Source organism: Schistocerca americana, chromosome X (assembly GCF_021461395.2).
Source record: "Schistocerca americana isolate TAMUIC-IGC-003095 chromosome X, iqSchAmer2.1, whole genome shotgun sequence".
Taxonomy (NCBI): domain Eukaryota; kingdom Metazoa; phylum Arthropoda; class Insecta; order Orthoptera; family Acrididae; genus Schistocerca; species Schistocerca americana.
In genome coordinates this window covers 586,446,690-586,458,476 of record NC_060130.1, presented here as the reverse complement: position 1 = coordinate 586,458,476, position 11,787 = coordinate 586,446,690, and positions in this window count along the sequence as shown.

Below are 11,787 nucleotides of genomic sequence, written 5' to 3'. Positions count from 1 at the left end.
TTGGTGACACGCGTTCTGAATTAGATTTCTATCTGATTAATCCCAGAACGTATTTTCACTCTACAGCGGAATGTCCGCTTATTTAAAACATCCTGGCAGATCAAAACAGTGTCCTGAAGCGATAATCGAATATAAAATCTCCGTCTTTCAATTGCTCTGGAAGGCGCTCTACAGACTCAGCCATAAACGAACGACTCACTATCCGGCTTCACAGTTTTACTTCCGCCTGCACGAATCGTGAGTCATGCTTGTATAGCTCAGTCTGTAGACCACTTGCCCACGATAGGCATGGGTCCCACGTTCCAGTCCCGGTCCAGTAAAAAGTTTTGATCTGCCAGGATGTTTATTTGATTAGTAGTTTGGAACGTAGGCTAGACTCGGTGGCTGCTGAAACAAGGTTTGGGCTGTTTTGTGATAGTGTTTCGGCCACCACTAGCTTTTATAGATTTCTGTACTTGATGCACCGCTAGTATTCGGGACATCGCTTGTAAGTGTTTGGAAATAGTTCTTCAGATAGAATATTATAATTTGAAGCTATAGCAATCCTTCTCGGGGAGCAGCATCCCTCTGATATTTTAGTCGACCGTGCAACGTCTATAATACATTGCCTTTTTGAGTTTTATCAAATGTTTCTCCGCAGAACCTAATGAATTCAACGTACGGATCTCCTGATACTGATTGACCAGATACACGTCTACGTTTTCCAGAAGTCTCTGACCAGATCTCACGTGCCCGATAATCATTTTGCCAAACAAAGACGTTAGATGTTCTGTTCTTCGTTGTGATGGTTCTCCTTCGATATGATTTTACTCCTGCGTATCAGTGTTCAGTACAGGTCCCTTTTGCGGGCATCTTAGACTGTCAAATGGGAAGTGCGCAACGTGGGCCCTGATCTGACCACTGACCGTGCGTTATGGTGACGGCTGACTAGTCATGGACCAAGAGGACACTTCAGGTGTCTCATAGAGTCCAAGTCACAACATAATGCCACCACCAGGATGACAGGGGCTTCATATATGCTATTAAGTATATTCGTTTAGTTCAGTTCTCATTAGTCAACCGTTGATCTCTTAGAACATTAACGGGGGTAGTCTGCAACGGAACTACAAAGTCGACTGACGTAATATTGATACACGTACCTCCCGGCAATTAGCAGTTATGCCAGAGCGCGAGAGGCTTTGTCTGATTCACAGTAGGCCGATTAAATGTCAACGTTTGTGTTAAAAGATCGCATTCTTAATCTTTCCTCTGTTGAAAAATAAAGTTCTGATTATAAACGGAGTAAATAAGCATCTAATATTGGTGGTGGTTATATAAGGCGATATTCAGAGCAGGGATAGTTTTACGTCTAAAGCTATACTTGCGAAATCTGACAAAGTAGGAAAGCCAGAGGATGAGACGGAAGCCATATGGTCCGAAATGAGAAGGAAACCTCATAGCACACTGCAAGAGAATGTAAGACATGGGTGTAAAGAAAGACAACACTGCTCAGTATTAATTGGGAGCATTATGGCAATAATAATGAGCAGAAAATAGGAGGTAACAAGCGAGAAGGAACTGAACAACTGAAAAAGCGTCCAAAACTTTCTTGGGGTACATAAAAAAATCTACGTCACAAAAGGCGAATCTATAAATGTCACTCTCAAATGTCAAAATAAAAACGCTTTACGTGTCTGAAACTATGATAAATGGTAACAGTTACCAAATAAAAGCCACCAAAAGCGGATAGAACATTTCTCAAGAGTACTTAACGACCAAATAGAGAGAACTAAATTGAATGACACATAAATGATTACAAATTAGTCACGATGAAGAAAAATATCATATATATACCATCAGGAAATAGTGACTACAATTTGTTGCTCACGTGTACAGAAATGAAAAAGTGCAGCTATATAAATTATATTATGAATCTTGCCATAACAGTAAAAAACAGAAAATATTTGGCTAACAAGGAATGCTTGAGACATAAAAGAAATTTCCGTTCATTGATGATAGAACCAAAATCGGAACCACAATTCACAAATATCAGTTTTATTAAATGAAAATATTCAGGATGGAGAGAATAATGCAAAAGAACTGCAGTTAATAGATTAAGATACTGCACATTGTAAGGAAAATCAGAAAAAAAGGTGCTGCGTAACTTCAAACTCAATGTCCCGTTTAGATCAACAATAAAAACAACGCAATTAATGCGGGTAAGAAACAGAAAGATTTGCGTCATTTACAATTTAGCTATGGATTCCCTGGTTAGCGAAGGTGTTTTATTCTGTGCTAGACATCACAGTAGAGGAGTCTCAGAGTCAGATTCAATGGTCAGATTTACTCTCTCCGTGGTTTGCCGAACTCGTATGTTTCCTTGTCGACATCTTTTCAGGACTACGTATTTGGCATTTAATTATTCACTGGTGATGGAACGTTAAAACATGTTCTTCAGAATCAAGGTTCTTGGGTTCTAAATGAGACAGTCATATATCAACAAAGTGTTGCGTCGTTTGGCGTGCAATGTACAAGCATGTTCCCCGTGTGCGAATACCTGTCCGTTGCCATCATTGTCTGAGGACGATCATATGTAGAGATAGGCAGAGAGTCGTGTAGGCCGGCGGCTGAGGGCCCGTACGTCTTAGAATGAGCGGCGGACAGCGCGCTTAAACGGCTGCGGACAGGCGCAGATAAGCCGCTCCGACCACGACACTGCACCCACAAATGATGGCCGTGTTTCGCAGGACAGCAATAATATACGTCTACCGGAGCTCTAAACTTGGATAACCTTAAACAAAAAGGGCAATGAAAGAACTCATCATCTTGGAAAGTGCGCTGCATCCGTGGAACAAAGACCAATGAGTCTTCTCATCATATTTCCTTTCTTCATATAGGTCTATTCTCGTTTAGATATCTCGGAAATTTCAGTCAGGAGAGCAGCACATTCATGCGTCTGTTTTCTGAGCCTCCTTTAATCAGACTACTTGACGCAAAGTCTTATCGTATATTGTGTTCAATGACGTGCGGGGTTTACGCCTTTCGTTCTCAGTTTTTTTTTCTACCGTGTTCCTTTCCTTCACAATTTCCATCTTGTTCTTCCGTTTTCCCTGACACTATTCCGCTCGTGAAGGACATTTAGAATCTTTTTTGTGGCTCTACGCCCTTCGCAGCTCCACACAGGACGAGAGGAAGAAAACGGTGTGTGGAATTCGGCTGCCATTAGTATTGACAAATATGTTTTACGTCTAGAATCATTCTACTTGTTTACGTTTTGCGTATCCTGGGTGGAAGTAGAGTACTAGAGTAAGATTCTCCTAGGCGGGTCCAAGAAAGTGCTGGAAACCGCGATAAAAATGTAACTGATTGGCGTAACAAATTATCCATCAATTTATTTTGTGCGCGTCATTTCCCTTTCTAACACCACTATTACTCACAGTTGTGCTCTATTAGAGCAGGTCAGAATGTCATTCAACTTATAAAAGGAGGTAACAGAGGAATACTCTAAACTATTACGTTCCAGACAAGTCACCTGGCAGTTTTTACGAGTTGCCAGATCAATTCGAGGGTATTTAAAAGAAAAATAGAACATCAACTTGAGAAGAAACAAACTGAACTAAAAATTAAATTGAATATATTGTATTAAAGATAAAATCCTTCACAGGATGTCACAGCCCCAAGTAAGTGGAGCACACAACCATGACGTCTAGCAAGATTAGGGTTTAACGTCACGTCTACAACGAGGTCAGTAGAGACGGAGCACAAGCTCGGAGTATTTCGAGGATGGGAAAGGAAATCGGCCTTGACATAGCAAAGGAGCCATCTCGGTATTTGCTTGGGACGGTTTAGGGATATCACGGAAAACCTAAATCTGGATGACCATGACTTCTAATGTTGGACAATTTCAGTAGATCGAGAAGCAGGGTCGACTCGAAGACTGGATAGGGATTCTACAGTACGTTAAGCCAAGTTAGCAGAGAAAACATCTTTAGAAGCACATTCAACTAACGGAAAAATAAGTCATTGTTTTGTGGTCTTCAGTCCAGAGACTGGTTTCATGCAGCTCTCCATGCTACTCTATCCTGTGCAAGCTTTTTCATACCCAGGTACCTACTGCAACTTTCATACTTCTGAATCTGTTTAGTGTATTCATCTCTTGGTCTCCCTCTACAATTTTTACCGCCCTCCAATACTAAATTGGTGATCTCTTGATTCCTCCGAACATGTGCTACCAACCGATCGCTTCTTCGAGTCAGACTGTGCCACAAATTCCTCCCCTCCCCAGTTCTATTCAGTACCTCCTCATTAGTTACATGGTCTACCCACCTAATCTTCAGCATTTTTCTGTAGCACCACGTTTCGAAAGCTTCTATTCTCTTCTTGTATAAACTATTTAGCGTCCATGTTTCACTTCCATCATGGCTACACTCCACACAAATATTTTCAGAAAGGGCTTCCTGACACTTAAATCAATAGTCGATGTTAACAAATTTCTCTTCTTCAGAAATGCTTTCCTTGCCATAGACAATCTACATTTTATATCCTCTCTACTTCAACCATCATAAGGTATTTTGCTCCCCAAATAGCGAAACTCATCTACTACTTTAAGTGTCTCATTTTCTAATCTGATTCCCTCAGCATCACCTGATGTAATTCGACTACATTCCATTATCCTCGTTTTGCTTTTGTTGATGTTCATCTTATATCCTCACACATAGGAAAAAAATAAGAGAAGCTTTTGGAGAAAAAAAAGGAACAACAACAAATCAAGTAGCAAGCCAATATAAAGTAAGAAGAAAAGTTCTAAAAGTGGAAATAACATACATAGGAGGATTATAAATAAGTAAACTGGAAGATAAAGTTATGGACAGGAAGAAAGAAGCTCATGAAGATGAGATGAGAGATGTGATACTGCTAGGATAATTTGAGAATACTGAAAGACCTGCGTTGAAAGAAGAATGATTAAAATGACTGAGGTCATGGACTGTGCGGCTGATCCCGGCGGAGTTTAGAGTCCTCCCTCGGGCCTGGGTGTGTTTGTTTGTCCTTTAGCATAATTTAGGTTAAGTAGTGCGTAAGCTTAGGGACTGATGACCTTAGCAGTTAAGTCCCATAAGATTTCACACAGATTTGAACATTTAATTTTTTGAAAATCACTGAGAGCCAGTCATAACAAAACTATTAAAACTTGTATAGAAGACTCATGGGACAGGCAACTAACCTTCAAACTTCAAGGAAAATGTAATAACCTCATGCCAGCGAAGGGAGGCGCTAACAGATATGAACACTAAGGAACTATAAGTTTAGCCTTAGTTGCAAAATACTGATATGGCTTATTTACAGAATTAGGGACACACTGGTAGAACTTGAGATCCGGGAAGATCAGTTTGGGTTGCAGAGATTTGAAGGAACAGGCGAGACAGAACTATTTCTGTGGCTTATCTTAATATAGCCTGAAGAAAGAAATCTATAGATTTAGAGAAAGCTTTTAACGCTATTAACTGGAATACACTCTTTGAAATTCTAATGGTAACAGAGATGATATACAGGAATCGGGAATTTTTGTACAATTTCTGGGTTCTGTAACACAATGCGGTTATAAGAGCCGAAGGACATCAAAGGGAAGCTGTAGTTGAGGAGGAAGTGAGACAGAGTTGCAGCCTGTCCCTCATGCTATTCAATCTGTGTACTGAACAAACAGTAAAGGAAACCAAGGAGAAATTTCTAAAAGAAAATGAATGTAAGCGAGAAAATGTAGGTTCACAATAACAAACAAATCTTTTTAGAGAAAGGCAAGTATGTTAACATCTAATATCAATTAAGTGCTAGGATACGATTCTTCAGTTTCTCCTGGCGTATTTCCTGCTCGAACAGTCCACGGGTGTACTACCGGTCCATAGTTTCCAACGGGCACAATATTTCGGCGATCTGACATGTCACTATCGTCAGGTGCGCTGATGAACTGAGCTCTTGAGGGCGGGCAGCCGTATTAAATCCCCTCCCATCGCGAGGTGTTCTCTCCACGGTCCGCGCCCGCACGTCAGCGGCCGGTGATACGCTGGCGTCGGCGGCTGTGGTGGCGTCGGTGTAATTGACTCGTCCACCCTAGTCGCCCGTTCGTTTCCTTTGCTGAGAGTCTTTTTAATTAGACTCAGTGCTGATGCCCATGCCCTGCTGAGGTTGTAGCCGCAATCTCGGTTGATGAGTTCGTCCCTGGTACGAATTTAGATAGCCTCTCTAACGACGCTGTCCCAGTATTTAGACGTGTGTACCAAGACCCTGGTATGTTGCTAGTCCATTTTTCGACTTTAGAACAAACAGTGCTCTGCGACCGCCGACTTGTTGGGGTACCCAAGTCGAGTGTGCCTCTAATGTTCCCGGCAACGATCTTCGATGGTGCGCACTGTCTGTCAAATAGCTTATTTCCCCCATTGACACGGAAACTGGTATATGCCGTCCCTCCGCAAACCGAGATCGTCTTTGACACTTCCCAATAATGCTCGCGTTTTATTTAGTGGGCAAAAGACAGTTCCTACTCGGTGTTTCCTCAATATTCGTCCTATTTTCCCTGATAGTGCGCCAGTGTACGGTATATAGGCAGTGGCTATCTGTTTCTCCGTGACTTCTTCCGTATTCACACGCTGTACTGTAGAGGTGGGGGGAGGAGTGTGCGTCTGATCTGCCATTCCGAGTACCCGTTTTTCCGGAATACAGTTTTGAGGTGTTCCAGCTCTTGGGGCAGACTCTCTGCGTCGGAGATGGTGCGTGCCCTCTGCGCAGGGTGGGGGGAGCTATCCGCTTGCAAATACAGGTCGGTGTGCGTTTTCTTCTTGTATTCCCCGTGGCCCTGGGCGCCATCCGCTCTTCTTTTGACCATGACGTCCAGAAATGGTAATCTTCCTTCTGCTTCGGTCTCCATAGTGAATTTAATGTTAGGATGTATGGAGTTCAGGTGTGTAAGGAAGTCTAGGAGCTTGTCCCTTCCATGGGACCAGATCACGAACGTGTCATCCACATAATGTAGAAAACAAGTAGGTTTCCATTAGGATGACGCCAAAGCTTCCCCCTCGAAGTACTCTATATAGAAATGCGCGACCACAGGCGAAAGTGGGCTCCCCATTACGACTCCTATTTGTTCATAGTATTCTCCATTAAAGAGAAAATACGTGGAGGTTAGAACGTGCTTGAAAAGGTCAGCCGTCTTCTGGTCAAATTTCTGTGCAATAAGTTCAACTGACTCTCGAAGAGCACCCTGGTGAATAATGAAACTAACTCAAAACTCACCAGGATATCTGAGTCTTTCAGCTTGGAGTTGTCGAGACGTTTTACGAAATCCACAGAATTACGAACCTGATGAGGGCATTTACACACATAAGGGCGTAGTAATTCTGCCAGTTATTTGGTCAGCAAATATGTAGGTGCCCTAATGTTGCTGACAACTGAGCATAACGGCACCCCTTCTTTGTGAACTTTAGGGCGTCCATAAAGTCTTGGCGGTACAGGTCCTTGAGGTGTCAATTTCTTGGAGACACCTTCTGCTAAATATGCGTCCTTAAGAAGAGCTCTAGTCTTGTTCTCCACCTTCTTTGTGGGGTCAGCGTTGATCTTCCTGTAAGATTCGTCATTTAGCAGGCTTTGCATCTTCTCAACGTAGTCCTTATGGGAAAGAACAACCGTAGCATTGCCTTTGTCAGTCGGTAAGACAACAATCTCAGGGCTCTGTCTCAGGTCTCGAATGGCTGCCCTCTCCCTGCTGGTAATATTCAACTCGATCGGTTTAGTTCTCGTCAGAGCACGGCAGGTTTCCCGGCGTAGTTCTTCAGCTGCTTCAGGTGGTAGTCGCGCTGCAACCTGTTCAACTGCACTGACAATGTGCGCTACCGCGCGAACCTAGGCGTGGGAGCAAAATTAAGTCCCTTCTCTAGGACAGAAACTGCATCCCAATCAGCTCAATGTCTGTGAGACTGATGACCCGCTCAGTCTGGAACCGTGCGACTGCTACGGTCGCAGGTTCGAATCCTGCTTCGGGCATGGATGTGTGTGATGTCCTTAGGTTAGTTAGGTTTAAGTAGTTCTAAGTTCTAGGGGACTGATGACCTAAGATGTTAAGTCCCATAGTGCTCAGAACCATTTGAACTGATGACCATCTTGCGTGGAGCCTCCAGCGATGGTTTGCCAGAGAGACGAGAGAATTTAGATATCTGACATCCCGAGGTCTCCTTCTGTGCGGAATCGGCCGTCGCCCAGGTAACACCATCAGTCCAGTCCCAGGTCCCGGAATTAAAGTGATTGGCTAGTTGTAGATGTATTTTCAGTAGTTCCTGGGAGTTGTACTCTAGGCTGCGTCTGGTAAACTGTACCCTCTCACGAACCAAGGCGAGGCTAGCACGCTTCATAATTCTTTTAGCTGCTGCAGAATCGATGTGATGCGTGACCTTAGCAAAGTTTGGCCCAACCTGATCGGCACGACGTCTCTTCAGAAAAGCAAGAGCACTCAGCAAACGGCTCCTTCGGTGGCGCAGCATGTCGAATTTCTTCGTGCTGCGATACATCTCCTCCCCGTAGAGGTATACGATGTGATTCTTCAGTTTCTCACTGCGTATTTCTTGTTCGAACAGTCCACGGGTGTACTGCCGGTCCATAGTGTCCAACGGGCACAATATTTCGGCGATCAGACATGTCGCCATCGTCAGGTGCGCTGACAAACTGAGCTCCTGAGGGTGGGCGACCGTCTTAAATCCCCTCCCCTCGCCAGGCGTTCTCTCTACAGTCGAAATTCGTACCAGGGACGGACTCATCAACCGAGATTGCGGCGACAACTTTAGCAGGGCATGGGAACTAGCATTGTGTCTAATTAAAAAGACGCTCAGCAAAGGAAACGAACGGGCGACCGGGGCGGACGAGGCAATTACACCGACGCCACCACAGCCGCCGACGCCAGCGTCTGACCGACCGCTGACTCGCGGGAGCGGAACGCAGAGAGAACGCCTCGCGAGGGGAGGGGATTTAAGACGGCCGCCCGCCCTCAGGAGCTCAGTTCGTCTGCGCACCTGACGAGGGCGACATATCTGATCGCCGAAATATCGTGCCCGTTGGACACTATGGACCGGCAGTACACCCGTGGTCTGTTCGAGCAAGTGCTAGGATGTCTTTTATGAAAGTTTTAGTCTGGAATGTGGCCTAGTATGGAAGTGAAACGTGGACGGTAAACATTTCAAAGAAGAAGAGAATAGAAGCTTTTGAAATGTGGCGCTATGTCAGAAAACTGAATATTAGATGTGTAGATCGGATAACTAATGAGGCGATATTGAATGGAGTCTGGAGAGTAGTTTACGGCACAACACGACTAAAAAAGGGATCTGTTGACAGGACACATCTTGAGGTTTCCAGGAATAGTTAATTTGTTAATATAGGGAATTGTGTAATGATGAAAATAATATCGAGAGGTTAAGGTTCGACTCAAGTAAATGGGTTTTAGTGGTTATATTTTGCAAATGCTATGCAGACATGAAGAAGCTTTCACCAGATGTATGACAGTGGAGATCTGCATGAGACCAACAACAGGGGACTGAGAGTACACTCAACAGAAAGTATTATTTAAGGTATGTTATAAGAGCTTGAGTCGTTCGTGGTATCAGCACAATTTCTCTACTGCATTCCGTCAAAATAATGACCAATGTGCTATATTTGGTAATGACTGGCTATGGTTTCCTAAAATGAAATGTAGGATCATATTTGTGAACGCTGCGTTCAACTACACTACTGGCCATTAAAACTGCTACACCAAGAACAGATACAGATAATAAACGGGTATTCATTGGACAAATATATTATACTAGAACTGACATGTGATTACATTTTCACGCAATTTGGGTGCATAGATCCTTAGAAAGCAGTACCCAGAACAACCACCTCTGGCCGTAATAACGGCTTTGATACGCCTGGGCATTGAGTCAAACAGAGTTTGGATGGCGTGTACAGGTACAGCTGCCCATGCAGATTCAACACGATACCATAGTTCTTCAAGAGTAGTGACTGACGTATTGTGACGAGCCAGTTGCTCGGCCACCATTGACCAGACGTTTTCAATTGGTGAGAGATCTGGAGAATGTGCTGGCCAGGAGAGCAGTCGAACATTTTCTGTATCCAGAAAGGTCCGTACAGGACCTGCAACATGCGGTCGTGCATTATCCTGCTGAAACGTAGGGTTTCGCGGGGATCGAATGAAGGGTAGATCCACGGGTCGTAACACATCTGAAATGTAATGTCAACTGTTCAAAGTGCCGTCAGTGCGAACAAGAGATGACCGAGACGTGTAACCAATGGCACCCCATACCATCACGCCGGGTGATACACCAGTATGGCGATGGCGAATACACGCTTCCAATGTGCGTTCACCGCGATGTCGCCAAACACGAATGCGACCATCATGATGCTGTAAACAGAACCTGGATTCGTCCGAAAAAATGACGTTTTGCCATTCGTGCACCTAGGTTCATCTTTGAGTACACCATCGCAGGCGCTCCTGTCTGTGATGCAGCGTCAAGGGTAACCGCTGCGACGGTCTCCGAGCTGATAGTCCATGCTGCTGCAAACGTCGTCGAACTGTTCGTGCAGATGGTTGTTGTCTTGCAAACGTCCCCATCTGTTGACTCAGGGGTCGAGACGTGGCTGCACCATCCGTTACAGCCATGCGGGTAAGATGCCTGTCATCTCGACTGCTAGTGAAACGAGGCCGTTGGGATCCAGCACGGCGTTCCGTATTACCCTCCTGAACCCACAGATTCCATATTCTGCTAACAGTCATTGGATCTCTACCAACGCGAGCAGCAACGTCGCGATACGATAAACCGCAATCGCGATATGCTACAATCCGAGCTTTATCAAAGTCGGAAATGTGATGTTACGCATTTCTCCTCCTTGCACGAGGCATCACAACAACGTTTCACTAGGCGACGCCGGTCAACTGCTGTTTGTGTATGAGAAATCGGATGGAAACTTTCCCCATGTCAGCACTTTGTAGGTGTCACCACCGGCTCCGACCTTGTGTGAATGCTCTGAAAAGCTAATCATTTGCATATCACAGCGTCTTCTTCCTGTCAGTTAAATTTCGCGTCTGTAGCACCTCATCTTCGTGGTGTAGCAATTTTAATGGCCAGTAGTGTGTGTCCATAATGGAAAAAATAAATAACTCATTAAGACTGCCGATTTTATGTTGACAGCCCGACAGGAAATGATTCCTCTCTCGGCAAACCATATAACTTAATCTCATTCATCATTTGCCGCATTAGTTTGCGTAAGGAGTACTGTGGACTTGAGCCCATGGAAGGTGATACTCCCAAAAACGCGAGAAATCGTCTGTTGTAATCTTTACATGTTTCTATTTGAGCTCATACATACGCAACAGTTTGTGTATCATGCAGTAGCAGTTTCGTCGTATTGGCCCGGAACGTTATTTAGGACACTGTGGGTAGATATTTTTGGTATCAGTTTCATACTCTCCCGATTATTTCATCATGATTCTGCAGTGTGTTTTTAGGGCTGTTTGCTGTTTCTTCTCGGATATTTTCAGTATTTGTCTTCATGTTTTGTACAGACAGTGTACAAGTAATACAAGAAAGTTGTAATGTTCATTTATTAATAAATTACGCTGATCCTCCTTTGTCATCATGATTGTCTATTATTTTCTCCATTGATTGGTTTTCTTTCTCTCTCAGTATATGGTATTTAAAATTGATTTTATGCAGTGGACTTAATACTGTAACTGGTTAGTACACGAGATCCACGGTAGGTCTTCGCAGCACAATG